The sequence below is a fragment of the Zingiber officinale genome, chromosome 4A (genome assembly GCF_018446385.1).
Source record: "Zingiber officinale cultivar Zhangliang chromosome 4A, Zo_v1.1, whole genome shotgun sequence".
NCBI classification, from domain to species: domain Eukaryota; kingdom Viridiplantae; phylum Streptophyta; class Magnoliopsida; order Zingiberales; family Zingiberaceae; genus Zingiber; species Zingiber officinale.
In genome coordinates, this window is record NC_055992.1 from 136,684,025 (window position 1) to 136,701,484 (window position 17,460).

At 40.8% G+C, this 17,460-nt stretch overlaps 1 long non-coding RNA gene across 1 annotated transcript; it reads left to right on the forward strand.

Annotated features, from left to right (window-relative positions):
- Positions 1-12,017: 12,017 nt before the first annotated feature.
- Positions 12,018-13,960, forward strand: LOC121973708. Its single transcript, XR_006109721.1, has 3 exons — positions 12,018-12,437; positions 12,519-12,586; positions 13,919-13,960. It is a non-coding gene; the product is annotated as an uncharacterized LOC121973708 (long non-coding RNA).
- Positions 13,961-17,460: the final 3,500 nt, after the last annotated feature.

The window sequence follows — 17,460 nt, forward strand, 5'->3', positions numbered from 1 at the left end:
AGGAGATGGGTCATTCCAAGTGTTGGAAAGAATTAATGACAATGCTTACAAAATTGATTTGCCCGGTGAGTATGGTGTTAGTGCAACATTTAATGTGGCTGATTTGAGTCCTTTTGATGTAGGAGATGAAGACCTAAATTCGAGGACGAATTCACCTAAAGGAGGGAATGATGTGAGCCAAGAAGAGGCATTGAAGGGAATTGGGGGACCCATGACAAGGTCCAAGACTAAGAGAATGAAGCAAGCTTTGAAAGGCTTAATAATGAGGCTCAAGGAAAAGGAGGATCAATGCACAATGGAGGCAACAACTAAGTGGATCACATTCCTTCAATTTGAAAGTGAAATTTGACCAACATGAGGACCATTTTCGTGTGCATGCATGGGGGTTTTTTCTAAAGTGACTTTTGATGTCCTTTGTGGGTTTTTAATACATTTTTGAGAGTTCCTAAGCTAGTATAACAAATACCATGCATGCATGGTTGCATTAAGCTAGTATTAGAGATTAGTGGTTGCATTAGTGGTAATAAAACTCATGCATTCAAGCATGATATTTATTGCATAATTAGTGCATAGTGGATCTTAAGGGATGTTAAATAGGAGAACTCTTGTATGACAAATCATGTAAGTTTGAATGAAAATTTGAGTTTCTCTTTTGTGAGAGCTTCCTTCTTGTTCTTAGGCAAAGAACTAATTTCGATCTTATCAAGGCAACTTGTGGCGATCAAAACTCCATGACTTATCACTCACCTTCTCATCTTGCTTGAGTGTGGCGTCAATACCCTTCCCCAAGCTGAATTTCAAGGCGATCCATTTACAAGGTTTCTTTATCACAAATGTTTACAATAACTAAAATGCGGAAACTAAAAAGAATAAGGAAAGAAGACTAAACGAACTCCTTTCTAGTCCCAAGACTTCCATAGTCCTAGCATCACACATCATCTGCGCCACCTTGTCGCCTTCCTTTATCTGCAGTAAGAGGAAATGCAAACTATAAGCAAAATGCTTAGTAAGCGCTATCTAACTCACAAAATCTCGATATGCATGTGAATATACTGAAAACTAAAACTGAATGCTCAAAAGGAAAACTACTCATACTCATCTACTAGTAAATAAACAAACATACTGAAGTGCTAAACATGTAAAGCTACTCATGCTCCTCTAATAGCAAAGAACAGTAAGCTAATCTAAATAACATGCTAACATAAAAGAAAACTAAACTTGCTGATTTTAAAACAAAGTGAAACTTAATTCATTTGTTCTAAACTTATTCTTTTATACTTTTATACTTATGTGAAACTTATTTTGTTTGTTCAAAAACTTATACTTATAATACTTCAAAATAATAATCAACTTTTTTCTTAGGCCCGGCAACTGTACTTGTTATGCGTGCATCCCTAACTAGACCCGAGATAGCTAGTCCCGAATCTAGTAGGGTTTGTTGGTGCAATTTCCAGTAGGTCAAGGTTGACCTAGTTGACCAAGCGTAAACCTTGGTCATGGTTTCGATGTTTGACAATACAGAAAGACATGTAGACATAGACAATGCAGGTGCAGTTGTCCATGCGGAGAGATACTGATCAGGGTCTGATCAGGTTGGATGAAGAAGAGTCAAGTAGGTCAAGGTTGACCGGATACTTGACTGGGGAGTCCTAACTGGGATGTTAGGCAGTTCGGATAAGTCCTGGTGAGTGAAGCCAGGCAGTTGTGAAAACCCTAGTGAGTGAAGCTAGGTGAAAGTCCTGGTGAGTGAAGCCAGGCAGTGGGAAAGTCCTGGTGAGTGAAGCCAGGTGAAAACCCTAGTGAGTGAAGCTAGGTGAAAGTCCTGGTGAGTGAAGCCGGGCAGATTGGAAATCCTGGTGAGTGAAGCCAGGTGAAAATCCTAGTGAGTGAAGTTAGGTGAAAGTCCTGGTGAGTGAAGCCGGGCAAGGAAAAATCCAGATTGATCAAGGATGATCGGACATCTGGTGTTGAGAAAGTCAAGTAGGTCAAGGGAGTGACCGGATACTTGGCACGAAGAGAAAAGTCCAAGTGGGTCAAAGGGATTGACCGGACACTTGGTGGGGAGTCTTAGCAGGTCAAGGGAGTGACCGGATGCTAAGCATGATGTACCAACAGGTCAAGGTTGACCGGTTGTTGGTGTGGGAGACTTGGAACTTGGTTTGGGCAAAAACCAAGCTCTGGATCAATCAGTGGATCGATCCAGTGATACACTGGGTATCTGGATCGGTCTGGTGACCGATCAGTAACCAAACAGTAGCCTACTGAGTGTTATCTGATCGGTCTGCAGACCGATCAGGAAACAACGATAAGAAGGCAAGAAGTTCGGGAGAAAAAGGAAGGGACATGCATGCTGATCGGTCCCTAGACCGATCAGAGGAAGCTCTGATCGGTCCCCAGGACCGATCAGGGTCTTCCTGGACCGATCAGGATATGTCTTGATCGGTCCAGGTATATCCGTTGAGATTCAACGACTATCTCCGTCTTCTTCGCTGTCTGCTTTGCTGCAGTTGCAGGTTCAGGCTATATAAAGGAGATCGAGGGCTGCTACAGACCTTCTTCTTCTGGTCCGAAGCTTCTGATTCTTCTTGTTTCTGCCTCTTCTTCTTGCTGCTGCAAGTTCTTCTGTGAGCTTTGTTGAGCTCTTCGTTCCTGAAGCTTTTTGTGAGCTTCCACTCGGCTGGGACCAACTGATCAGTTGCTGTTGCTGTTGTGGTTGGATCCGAGAAGCTGCTGCTTCATCCAGTCGAAGAGAAGGCAAGTAAGCGAAGGTGTTTCATACATTTGTATTGTATTTTGCTTCTTGCTGCTTTCTACTCCTGTATTACTTTTGCAAAACATTGTGGCGAGGTTTCTCCACCCAGAAGGAGTGTTACATTAGCCGGTTCTCCGGGGTCTCATCCACCGACGGATTGATCGGATTCGTCCACCTTACGGACACGCCGAGGAGTAGGAGTTTCATCTCCGAACCTCGTTACATCGACGAGTTTGAGGTTTGCTATTCTCCGCTTTCGTTTCTATTCATTTTATTTCCGCTGCGCTAACTTGATTTGTAGAAAGAAACGAAGAATTTGGGGCGGCTATTCACACCCCCCCCTCTCTAGCCGCGATCATCGGTCCTAACAAGTGGTATCAGAGCAAGGTTGCTCTTCGACGGATTAACACCCGAGGGAGCACAAGCTAGAGATGGATCAACTCGGAGAAGACATCACCATTCCACCTTTCTATGACCGCGACGACTTCGCGTATTGGAAGGTAAGAATGAGGTATTTTCTTATGACTAACCTTGAAAATTGGAGTTGTGTTCAATTAGGTTTTAAGCCTCCAATGGATAAGGAAGGAAAACCACTCGAGAAGAAGAAGTGGACAAGGGAACAAATCCACCATTCCACAATCAACGATGAGGTAATGAAAGTATTTGAATTCTCATTACCTAATGACATTCTATGTAAGATAGGTGGATACAACAATACCAAGGAGTTGTGGAACAACTTGGCTAAGTTCCATGAGGGGAACTCCACTTCAAGCCATGAAGAGGAGTCAAGTGAGCCAAGGAGTTCACATCATGGAGGGATGGATTTAGAAGTTGAGGGCTACTCAACATCTAAAAAAGAAGAGGAGGAGAGTTCCTCTTCAAGTTCGGAGCAAGGAGAAGAAGCTTCTACCTCCGGAAGGGATGAAAGAGAGAGCTTACATCCCACCTCAACCCTAGGTAACTCAAGCAATTTAAGTTCTAGTAAATTGCATATATTATGCTTTGAGTGTAGGGAACTTGGACATTACAAGAGTAAATGTCCAAAGAGGGTTAGGAAGACTCCACTGGCGCTAAAGATCAAGGAAGTCGGAGTCCCGATACGCAAGAGCAAGGAGCACGTGGTGTGCTTCCAATGCAAGCGAAGGGGACATTATCGGAGCCAATGTCCGAGGGGGAGGCAACCTCACAAGGACAAGAAGACGAGCACATCGATAGGGGGAGCTAAGGCAAACCCTAAGGTAATCTCTAAGGCACATTATTGCAATAATAATAAGACACATGCTAGTAGCCTTATTGCTATTGTTAATAATGGTAAGCATGATAACATTAGAAATCGATACACATGCTTAGGTGCCAAACATGTGAGCCTAGATAAGGATAACACTAGGAAAGCCAACCCTAGAATTAACCCATCTAAGGCTAAGGAAAACCTAGGTAGGAATCCCAAATCAACTAGACACATGCCTAGGAATGCCTCAAAGAAAAAAGACAAATCAAGTCTTGAGGTATTAAAGAAGGAAAATCAAGTCTTGAGGTCAAGACTTGACATGTTAGAAAAGACCCTTAAAAATTTGGAAAAGTCAAATATAGGGTCTAAGGGGCAAAGACCAAAGCTCAAGGACATGAAAGGTTTGGGTCACAAACCTAAGTCCCAAGTGGTCAAGCCCACTTATCACAATGTTCCATTAGATTATGGAACAAAATCTAGGGCAAGGAAGACCATCACCAAGGTCACAAGGGGAGTCACCCCTAGAGTTGATCTTGATGAGTCCCAAATGACCAAGGCTTCAAAGCCTAGGAGGGTCATTAGGAGGGTTGCTAGGGAAGTCATCCCTAGTGAATATTTAGTGAACCCAATGAGCTCCAATAGGTATTGAGTTCCTAGGAGCGTGATTTCATCACGCTAGATTAGTTAGGGTGTGCCAACCTTACTTGAATAGGTAGTTAACCTAATCATGGCAAAAGGTGGCACTTTAGGATTTTTCAAGGTATAATCAAGCCTTGAAAATGAAATTAAGAATTATTCCTAAGGTGATTAGAATGTGCCAATCAAATTTGAGAAGTTTTCTAGAGTCAATCTAATTGGCACATAGTGATCTAAAAATCTTTGGAATAAGATGCTAGGTCTATTACACTTAGGAATATAGAACCTATGGCAAAATGATCAAAATGATCAAAAATGGCAACTAAGGCTAGAATTAGGTATTTTCTATACCTTTATGTGCTACTTGCCATATATTGTTTGCCATATGCCATGTCATGACATCATATTTATTTTATGATCATTTAAAATGTCATGATAATGCTTAGGTTAGTTAAATGTCATGCTTTATTTAAGTTTCATACTTTATGCCATGACATCATGACATTGGCACATGTTTCCATTTATGATACAATTATATGCCATGTCATCATCTTGTGCATTAATGATCAATGAAATTGATTTAAGGACTAAAACACAATTTGATATGGAGATCAAATTGTTATTTAGAAAAATGCATGAGAACTTAGATTAAGCTAACCTAAACCCATATCTCACATCAAAATTGACTTGGATGTGTTTGATACACCTTAGATGTGTGTGAGATATTAGGATTGTGAGTTAGGATCAAGGTGCATAGTTCTTGTACCTAGATGAGCCTAATTCTAATTGGGGATCATAGGGAAAGCTTGTGTACAAGTCATGTACATTTAGCCCTAAGATTATGATCCTAAATTGAAGGGTTTAAAATCATTTCAAAATTGATTTGAAAAACCTTGATGAAGCTTTTCTAGTGATAGCATTCATCATTGAGCAAGTTGAAACAAAGTTGAGTTAAACTTGAACTATTTCAAAGTTTTTCGAACTTTGTATCAAGTTTTGAAAATGGAAGTTATTTTCATAGAAAACTATTTTTTCTTGATAGTATATGTTATGAGGAATGTATCCTCAAAATTTCACAATTTTTCGAATTTTCTGTGATTTTCTAGAGGTTTCTGAATTTCGGGAAGGAAAAATTCATAAATCTGTCCATCAGTGTCTGGATCGGTCACTGGACCGATCCAGGGCTTTCCTGATCGGTCACTGGACCGATCCAGAGGAAGCCTGATCGGTCTGGTGAGCTGAAATTCGACTGGTTGTCTGAAATTTCAGCTCGGGAATTGGTGTTTTAGAGTTCTAAAGGTTTAAAACTCTCCAAGACATTGTTGATGCAATGGTCAAGGGGGAGTTGACTTTTAGGGGGAGTTTTACCTATTGGTCAAGGGGAGTTGACCTTTAGGGGGAGTTGTCATAAGTGATATGGGATTATCACTAAATTGACTATTGACATTAGTATCAAGGGGGAAATTAAGGGTTTCAATGAAAGGTATGGGACTTTCATTAGGAAGAAACTCTTGACCTTGATTCACTCTTTTTGATGTGTGTCAAAAGGGGGGAAAATGGAGAATGTCTAGAGAATGTTCAAGGAAAAACATTGGAGTTAGTGGGAGAGTTTGTTGATCACAACGAGTGAAGTTGTGAACAACGATAACTTACTCTTCAGGGGGAGAGTTTGTTGATGTGTGCCAATAGGGGGAGAATGAAGGGTTTAAGTTAGACCTTCATTATCTAAGAAGGAGGTTGCCTTCTTAGAAGGAGAATGTAAGGTTGTAACTTATGTTTCATTACCTAGTGGCATGAAGAAAGTTGAGGCTATTGGATTAGCCTAACTTAAAGGTATTGTCAAACATCAAAAAGGGGGAGATTGTTGGTGCAATTTCCAGTAGGTCAAGGTTGACCTAGTTGACCAAGCATAAACCTTGGTCATGGTTTCGATGTTTGACAATACAGAAAGACATGTAGACATGGACAATGCAGGTGCAGTTGTCCATGCGGAGAGATACTGATCAGGGTCTGATCAGGTTGGATGAAGAAGAGTCAAGTAGGTCAAGGTTGACCGGATACTTGACTGGGGAGTCCTAACTGGGATGTTAGGCAGTTCGGATAAGTCCTGGTGAGTGAAGCCAGGCAGACGGATAAGTCCTGGTGAGAGAAGCCAGGCAGTTGTGAAAACCCTAGTGAGTGAAGCTAGGTGAAAGTCCTGGTGAGTGAAGCCAGGCAGTGGGAAAGTCCTGGTGAGTGAAGCCAGGCAGTGGGAAAGTCCTAGTGAGTGAAGCCAGGCAGTTGGAAAGACCTGGTGAGTGAAGCCGGGCAGATTGGAAATCCTAGTGAGTGAAGCCAGGTGAAAATCCTAGTGAGTGAAGTTAGGTGAAAGTCCTGGTGAGTGAAGTCGGGCAAGGAAAAATCCAGATTGATCAAGGATGATCGGACATCTGGTGTTGAGAAGGTCAAGTAGGTCAAGGGAGTGACCGGATACTTGGCACGAAGAGAAAAGTCCAAGTGGGTCAAAGGGATTGACCGGACACTTGGTGGGGAGTCTTAGCAGGTCAAGGGAGTGACCGGATGCTAAGCATGATGTACCAACAGGTCAAGGTTGACCGGATGTTGGTGTGGGAGACTTGGGACTTGGTTTGGGCAAAAACCAAGCTCTGGATCGATCAGTGGATCGATCCAGTGATACACTGGGTATCTGGATCGGTCTGGTGACCGATCAGTAACCAAACAGTAGCCTACTGAGTGTTATCTGATCGGTCTGCAGACCGATCAGGAAACAACGATCAGAAGGCAAGAAGTTCGGGAGAAAAAGGAAGGGACATGCATGCTGATCGGTCCCTGGACCGATCAGAGGAAGCTCTGATCGGTCCCCAGGACCGATCAGGGTCTTCCTGGACCGATCAGGATATGTCCTGATCGGTCCAGGTATATCCGTTGAGATTCAACGGCTATCTCCGTCTTCTTCGCTGTCTGCTTTGCTGCAGTTGCAGGTTCAGACTATATAAAGGAGATCGAGGGCTGCTACAGACCTTCTTCTTCTGGTCCGAAGCTTCTGATTCTTCTTGTTTCTGCCTCTTCTTCTTGCTGCTGCAAGTTCTTCTGCGAGCTTTGCTGAGCTCTTCGTTCCTGAAGCTTTTTGTGAGCTTCCACTCGGCTGGGACCAACTGATCAGTTGCTGTTGTTGTTGTGGTTGGATCCGAGAAGCTGCTGCTTCATCCAGTCGAAGAGAAGGCAAGTAAGCGAAGGTGTTGTTGGTGCGGGTAGCACTAACGGTCTAACCCAGGTTTTGATGAATGACAAATAGGTTAAGTTAGTTGTGTTGTTGTCTGACACTTTGATCAAGTGTGCAGGAAAAGTCCAGCTAGGTCGACGGGCTGACCGGATAGCTGGCGAGAAGTCCAAGCGGGTCGACGGGCTGACCGGACGCTTGGCGAGAAGTCCAGCTAGGTCGACGGGCTGACCGGATAGCTGGCGAGAAGTCCAAGCGGGTCGACGGGCTGACCGGACGCTTGGCGAGAAGTCCAGACGGGTCGACGGGCTGACCGGACGTCTGACAGGTAAGTGAGGTAAGTCACTGGAGGGGAGTGACTGTGAGGACGTGTTCCCCGGAAGGGGACATTAGGCGTCGATCCGGCTTAGATCCATTTCGGATATCTAAGTCGAGATCGTGACTAGATTCCGGTCTCGGAAAGACGGAATCTAAGTCATACTTTGCTTATCGATAAAACTGTGCTAACATTCTTTGCTGCAGGGTACATTTGCCTCGGACTAACCTTTTCTTGCAGGAGAAGGACTTTCTGGAGAAGAGGGGTCCGGGCGCCCGGAGGGGATCCGGGCGCCCGGAGGCAAGTTTTATCCCCAGGACGACGTTGACACTTGGAGAATGCTGGTTGGGAGTGTTACGTCACATTCCAGGCGCCCGGAAGGGATCCAGGCGCCCGGAGCAGCATATAAAAGAAGCCCCAGGCAGGAGCTTCAAAACATCAGTCTTCTGAGAACTCTGAATCCAATCACTCTGTTGCTCTGCGCTCCAACGACGCTCACAAAGCTCCGACGACTCACTCCGGCTCTCCTTCTTAATTTATTGTTTGTCGGTTAGCTTTGTTTTCCTTCATTTCATTAGCAATATTTGTACGTAAATTGTAATTATCCGAATTGCTAGTGAATTGCCCAACGAAAGTACTCAAGGAGTACGGGCCTTCGAGTAGGAGTCGTCACAGGCTCCGAACGAAGTAAAAATCAACAGTGTTCATCTCTTTACTTCCTTACATCTCCGCTGCGTTTTAACTCGAGATTTTCGAATCGATATTCACCCCCCTCTATCGAATCTAACGGTCCTACAAGTGGTATCAGAGCAGGTACCGCTCTGATTTGGTGCAACCACCAATCAGACAGGGGGTGAAATAATTTTTTTTTAATTCCAAACTGATATTATTATCTTTTTGGAAGATTTTTTTTCGTTGAATTTAAAATCTAAATTGGTACAACACCAACTTAGAGCTTCTATTTTTTCCCGCACTGCTAATCCAAGACGAAGTCTTGGGATTTTCTTTTTCCAGTTAATTTAGTGTGTGCAGGATAAGATGTCTCAACAAGAAGGCTTCAGCACAGTACGTCCTCCTCTATTCAACGGGGATGATTTTTCGTACTGGAAGAGGAGAATGGAGGTCTACATGAAGACAGACTACGACCAATGGATGAGCGTCACAAGGGCTTACAAAATTCCAGTAGACAACTCCGGGAACATACTAGACCCTGAAGACTGGACAAATGATATAAAGAAAAAGGCATCAATTGAAAACAAAGCCATCAATACTCTACACTGCGGACTAACACGAGAAGAACTGAACCGAGTCGGACCGCATCAAAACGCTAAGGAGCTTTGGGATAAACTGATCGAGCTGCACGAAGGAACAAGCGATGCGAAGGTAACAAAAAGAGATTTGCTGTTAAATAAAATTTTTAATATAAAAATGCAGGAAGGAGAAACGGCAAGTCAGCTCCACGCAAGGATCAAAGATATCCTCAACGGTCTCCACGCGATAGGCCACCAAATGGAGAACCGAGACTTAATAAGGTACGCGTTAAATGCTTTTCCGCGAAATAATTTGTGGGCATCAATTGTAGATGCCTACAAAATTTCAAAAAATTTATCTAAATTAAAATTGGATGAACTCTTCTGTGAATTAGAACTTCATGAGCAAACTAACGCCAGGGTCGAGAAAGGTGTAGCTTTATTTGCAGGTTCCTCTAAAGAAAAGAAGAACAAACCCGAATCTGAAGAAGATTCCGATCAAGACTCTGAAGACGAAGAACACCTGGTGAACCTGGTAAGGAAAATGTTCACCAAGAAAAAGAGAAGCTTCAGCAAACAGGATCTTCAGAAGATCAGTTCGCCAGCCGACTCAAGAAATGTCACATGTTTCGGATGTAACAAAAAGGGGCACTACAAGAACGAATGCCCAAGATTGAAACTTGACAAACCAAAGTCAACAAAGAAGAAAGCCCTCAAAGCAACATGGGACGATTCCTCCTCAGACGAATCGGAGGGAGAAAGGCAAAAGCACCAAAGTCACCTCGCGCTGATGGCTCGCGAAGCTGAAACGGAAGACGAATCAGAGGAATCGGAAGACGGGTCCGAACCCGAATCAAGCCACGAGTCCGCACTCGTTTCCGAAGGTTCCGAAGAGGTATACCTAAACTTAAATCATAAATTCTTTAGAATTATCTCGTGTTTAAATAAAAAATTAGTTAAATTGGAAAATGAAAGTAAATCTCTTCTTGAGGAAAATCAAAATCTCAAGGAACAATTAAAAAATTCGAATCCAACTCAAGACCGAACACTTGAGGAGGAGAATTTATCATTAAAAAATGAAATTAATAAGTTAAAAGAATTGTTGGAAAAATTCACAACAAGATCTAAAAATTTAGATTTAATTCTAAATAACCAAAAGGCATGCTATAATAAAACCGGACTTGGATATAAGTCAAATTCAAACAAAACCTTTAAATCATTATTAACCCAACACAAAGCAACTAAACAAGCTTGGGTCCCGAAAGCGTGCTTAACCTCGCAAGTAGGACTTAATCAATTCTATGTACCTAAAGATAAAATACATTATAATAAATCAGATCAAAAACTAAAATATAAATTTAATTTAAAATCAAAACTCAAAACTCAACAAAATTTAGATTATCACCAAATTGATTATAATTATAAAAAGAATCGACACAAACCCAAAATCTAAATTAATGGCCAATAATTCAGGGGGAGGCTCCAGAATAGCTGGCACCTCCAAAAGTAACATACCCGACAGGGTAACCCAAAACAAACCAACCCGACAGGGTAATTAGGATTAGTTAAAAAGAGACCAAGTTTAACTTGACTCATGGTACTGGTGAAGTTTTTGGATGATAGTACGTTAGGGAAGCTTGGGCATCGCATGTCTAGAAAGATATGGCTTCGATCTGGTGCATTTGGCCAAGTAGAACTGACCGAAGCTACCCTTAAACGAATCCTAACCAGTTAGACCAAGATTTAGTACTAAGTTCCGTGGATAGGACTATTCGGAAAACCTCGAAAGGTTGGTTACTTCTAATGATGTCCTTGTGACTCACCAAGCTTAGAAGTTTATCCGAAGAATGCCTATTTGTGGAAACCAAAGCTAAGTCTGAATCTAACACTAGTTAAACCGAAACTCTATAATCAAACCAATTTCATCTCACAAAAACCATAGGTTTCCCTGATTGATAATACAGATCGGGTGAGATGAATTAGGATTAAAAATTACTTTCAAAATTTTAACTTAAAAATCTGTTTTTAAACTTAAAAATTATTTTCAAAATTTTAACTTAAAAATTTGTTTTTAAACTTAAAAATTACTTTCAAAATTTTAACTTAAAAATTTATTTTTAAACTTAAAAATTACTTTCAAAATTTTAACTTAAAAATCTGTTTTTAAACTTAAAAATTATTTTCAAACTTTTAACTTAAAAATTTGTTTTTAAACTTAAAAATTACTTTCAAAATTTTAACTTAAAATGTAAAATACCGGAAAAATGATAATTATTAATAAGGGAATTTTCCGGAATTTTTGGACATTTTTCGGGAATTTTTTCGGAGCTCGTATGGACGAGTTCACGGGGATAAAAACGGGGCCTCGAGAAAGCCTGTTTGGGCTACCCATTTAAGAGAGGAAAAGATTTATTTATTTATCTCTTTTTCCTTTTCTTATTTATTTTCTTATTTTCTTTTTTTGTTTCTTCTCATTCCCGCACCCTTCCTTCTTCTCCCCGACGCCGCCGCGTGCCTTCTCCTTCGGTGCCCTAACCGCCGGCCACAGCGGTTCCTCTCTTTATCTTCTCCTCTTCTCGGTGAAGCCGAGCCTTTCTTCCTCACCGCCACCCACTTCCTTTTCTTCCTCACTGATTCTGTGCCCTAGCCGCCAGCAACCGAGCCGCCAGTTCTCGGTTCCCGATCGCGACCCCGGTGTTTCCCTTGTGCCCGAGCATTGCTGACACCGAGCAGGAGCCGAGCGATTTCTTGCCCTAGGTGCCGACGACGCACCTCTCTGCCCTAGCGCCGGGCCGCCGTCGAGCCCTAGTTCTCCGGCCGACTCTTCCTTCCCGAGCCGCACCAGGCGATGCCATCACTTGAGGCCGGACGGAGCAGTGCATACCCCTACTCCAATTGCCCAGATTCGGTAGCCAATTTGTTCCTCTGCCTAGTGTCAGTAAACAAGCCTTCTTCCCTCTGTATTGTCGTCGGCCACAAGATTTCGAGCATCAACAGATTTCTATAGCCTATTGACAGAGAGGAAGAAGATTTGGGTAAGGCAGGTAGGGTTCTGTGTTTGCAAATTCTTATGTTAGTGGGTTAATTGATCACATTGGTGTTTTATTTGTTTACAGCAGCAATATACCTTTGCTGGCAACAACAAATCGTGTGTGTGGATCAACAATCAAGGCTGTGAATTTAGGTAAGGGTAGGAATTTGATGCGTTTTGTAGTTAGATGTTTATGTGGTAAGGGAATTAGGTTTGGATTTAATCTAATGGGTTGATTGGGGATTTAGTTGCTAACCCTAATTAACTATTAGATTTAAAAAGGTAAATTGAGGATATGTGATTAGGGTTTTACCCTAAATTTAGTCCTAGGGATTTTATTTAGCTGTTCTTATGAAGTAGCTAAATAAAATATTTGTATATTATTTGATACAGGACTTTGACGCGAGACGAGTATCTCGACGTCGTGGACCAAATTGGACTTTTCTATTTTCGGAGGCGGGTACTTTTGACTTATTGTCTTTGATATGCTTAGTAATTAAATTAACAAGATGCATTAATTGTGTTTCTTACTTGTTTCGGTTAATCACTGCCCAATACATGCTACCTGTTGATTGATTGTTTGTTTGCATCTTGTATGGATATGTACCTGATTCCACATGCTCATGGGTAGTGATATAACCATATTTTACCATGTCAGGACCTAGGTTTGATACCTTATATGATCAGATACCTTGATATGATTCATTCGCTTTGGTGCACATTATGATATGTCCAGAGATTGGTTTAGTATATTACCATGTTTAGTGACATGCACCATTCGCATGATTGCATGCTGAGTGATTGATTGCTCCTTTATTGTCGAGCACTTTGCCAGTTTCATCACTGTTCGATGCTCCGTTGTGACGCTCATGGGTAGCGGGACACAGCGTGGTAGCACGTCAGTTTGACTCTTCCGGTGCTCCGTTGATCCGCTCATGGGTAGTGTGACGCAGCGTGTAGCACGTTAGAGATTCCTCTCCGTCATAGCGTACCGGGAGATGAGAGCATTGCGCTCCCCCATTTATGATTTGGGGTAGGAGTACGTATGTACTCCGACAGCATCCCGTCCACTTGAACACTCATCAGGAGTAGTGTTGCAGGGTGCACGGTTGTCACAGCCCTACCCACTCGGTCCCACTGTTGATGTGAGTCGGCTGACTGGCGTCAGGGGTGACCATGACATTGGCATCATATGCATGATGCATTTACTGTTTGTGTTTGTGTTTGTTGCACTTATATGCTGCACATTGCTTGGATACCTTGATTGACATGCATACAGGTCTTCTATACCTTTCGGACTGTTTGTCCTTTTACCGGGTCCTGGTTAGTACAGATTTCCTCCTGTCTTCTTCGATTTGTAGTTACCTTTATTTTTATCAGGAGACTGTACGCATGATTAGTGCTAGGTGTTATTTCTTTACTTTGCATATCAATTGTACCTGCTGAGTGTTGGACTCACCCCGCCTCCATTGTTGTTATTTTCAGGTTGATGCTGTCAGGAGGGAGTTCCAGTCGCTAGTCCCCACAGCACGTAGTGCTAGTCCTCTGATGGGTTGAGTTGTTATTTTATTTTAGTTTTTCTCTATCAGACTTTGTTTTAGTCTTGTTTTGGATTTTTCATATGGATATTGTATGGAATCCTTTCGTTTGATGGACCTTTGATATGATTTGGATTTTATTCTACTATATGCCTGCCTGGACGGCAGAAGAGGTGGGTTCGTCGGTTTTGAGCTTTTCGAATGTAGTGGAGTAGGGTGGATTTCGAGTCAGAGTTTTACTGTTTTGTTTACTATTTTATTAAATGCGTGGTTGTGACAGCAGTTGAATAATATAAAGTGGTGATTTTTATTTTGATTTATTATTCAGTAATTTGTGAGGTATTTATGTATGTAGAAAGTTTCAGATTGTCCGTCGTACAGGGGAGATGCTGCCGAAAATTTCTTCGGACAGGGACTCCTCTGGGGCGTGACATAAAAATTTGTTTTTAAACTTAAAAATTACTTTCAAAATTTTAACTTAAAAATCTGTTTTTAAACTTAAAAATTATTTTCAAAATTTTAACTTAAAAATTTGTTTTTAAACTTAAAAATTATTTTCAAAATTTTAACTTAAAAATCTGTTTTTAAACTTAAAAATTATTTTCAAAATTTTAACTTAAAAATCTGTTTTTAAACTTAAAAATTATTTTCAAAATTTTAACTTAAAAATTTGTTTTTAAACTTAAAAATTATTTTCAAAATTTTAACTTAAAAATTTGTTTTTAAACTTAAAAATTACTTTCAAAATTTTAACTTAAAAATCTGTTTTTAAACTTAAAAATTATTTTCAAAATTTTAACTTAAAAATTTGTTTTTAAACTTAAAAATTACTTTCAAAATTTAAAAATTTGTTTTTAAACTTAAAAATTATTTTCAAAATTTTAACTTAAAAATTTGTTTTTAAACTTAAAAATTATTTTCAAAATTTCTTTTTAAACTTAAAAATTATTTTTAAAATTTTAACTTAAAAATTTGCTTTTAAACTTAAAAATTACTTTCAAAATTTTAAATTAAAAATTATTCTTAAAAATTTGGTGTTAAACTTAAAAATTATTTTTAAAAATTTGTTTTAAATTATTTGCAAAATTTTAATTTTAAACTTAAAAATTATTTTCAAAACTTTAACTTAAAATTTTTAAAACTTAAATCAATTTCAAATCTCAAAAAAAAAAAAAAAAAGAGTCAAAAACCAGGGGCGGGCGCCCCTGGTATTCTCGTCGGGGGCGCCCGGAAAGGGTTCCAGGCGCCCCGCCCCAGCAACCCCGGGCGCCCGGAAAGGGTCCGGGCGCCCGGAGTCCCCTATAAATAAGGGGCAGCAGGCGCCCCCAACCTTTGCCCCACTCATACTCACTTTTGCCAAGGTTCACTTTGAACCTCAGTGCGAAAGTACTCTAAATTAAAATTTTCGTGCGGTGAAGACGCTGTTGCGATTCAACCGAGGTCGTCAAATCTATATTTTTCGATGGCTCCTCGGTAAAATATTCTTCCCCTCTCTAAAATATTTTTTTGTTGTCTTCTAAATTTTTTTTATATATAGTAGGAAACGAACAAATACTGGTGCTGGACCCTCCAATGCTAGTACAGACCCTAGGTTTCCCACAGACGAACTTAGGATTAAGTTTGAGTCCACCATCTATAAGGCCATTAGGACTACCTGTATAGATAGAGCGTTCTTCCTAAGGTCATGTCCCTCTGCCTTAGAGGTTATAGGCCACTACAATTTAAGGAACCTTGTAGAATGTACCAGTCCAATAAACATAAGTCTATGTGCAGAATTTTGCAATAACCTAGTAAAAGTAGACGACTTCACCTATACCACTAGGGCTGCAAGTACTGATATCGTATTTTCCCCTACGACTATCCGAGAGTTTTTAGAGTTGCGTCCTTCTACTTGCTCCTTTTTATGCTATCCTCCGAGGGATCTACCGTTCGACGATCCCTACTCACATATTACTCTCGATACGATGTATTCGTATTTTTTTGGGGGAGAGAGAGATCCCACTGTGACACAGTTTAGGTCAGTAGAACTTAGCGTCCAGGACTACGCTCTTTATAGGGTTGTAGTTCTTTGTATTTTACCACTGACCACTCGGGACATCGCTGTGATGCGCCCATTCCATTCATTCCTACTTTATGCCCTGATTCATATGTTAGAAATTGACATTAGCCTACATATCTTCTCGACCATCATTTACGCAGCCGGATACGTGACTGACAGTCGAGTCCATATGCCATTTGGTCACATTCTGACAGCCTACATGTCCTCGCTGCACATTGATGTCACTAGAGGAGACGTTGCCCGTATGACCGAGTTCGATGTTATATCCTCTCGAAACTTTTCCCTAGCCGGCATCCAGGTAGATAGAGATGACGGGACTATGACTTGGCGGAGGGGGGCACAGCACCAGCCCGATCTAGACGCACAGATGGACGAGTTCATGCTCGCACTATTTCCGGAGGAAGCCGCACCGGCTCCACCACCACCCCCAGCTCGAGCACCACGACACGCTCCCCGCACTCTAGCCGACCGTATGACCGGACTAGAGAGAGCCATGGCGAGTCTCCAGCAGGAGAACTCCGATTTTCATCGGGACATACGGCGAGAGGTTGCCGAGTTACGAGCTGCCGGGGACACCCGCCACACTGAGATGATGGCACTTCTTCGATCCTTGGGATCTGGACCACCCCCTTCATCATCGCAGTAGCTTTAGTGATGACCTACTTCTGTAGCTACACTATTTGTAAAATATTTTGGATTTATCTAGTGACATTTCAAACTTACATTGAATATGTTCTATCTCAATAGACTAGGAAATTTCAAAAAAAAAAAATTCAAAAATAATTTTATCAACTTATAGGCTAAACTTGTTTGTTTTCAAAATTTCCATTTTTAGACTTTCAAAAACAGTTTTTTGCCTTAGACTAGGTTTACATCCTTAGAAAGCATGTACCCATAGGACTAGTTTTTGAGCATCTCACCAACACCCTAGGGTTACCTTGCTTGTGTTTGACAAACATAGAAAGGGGTGAGATGCATAGGCCAACTATCCGGACTTAAGATGCTAATTTCAGTGCATCAAAATAAGTCTGGACGTTAAATACAATTCAGATATTAATCAGATTAAAGTTCATCAGTCAAGTCAAACACTGACTGGTTATAATTAACTTAATCTGACTAACCAAGTGAAAGCTACTATCTTCTGATAGTTAGTTAGTACCTAATTGGTTAGACAGCTGGTTAAAGTGATGTCAGGTTCAGGGGGAGGAATTAATTAAAAAAATTTTTCCTTTATATAAAATATTTTAAATCTTGTTTGAAAAATGTTCTCCCAAAAATTTCTTAAACCTACTTTTGAAAACTAACTCTTATAAAACTAAGTTGTTTTTAAGAATTGGGTTTTACTTTTTATTGAAAATTGATTCTGAAAATTAGATTTAACTTAGTTTTGAAAATTGTGGAAATTAGATTTTTCAAAACTTAAGTTTACA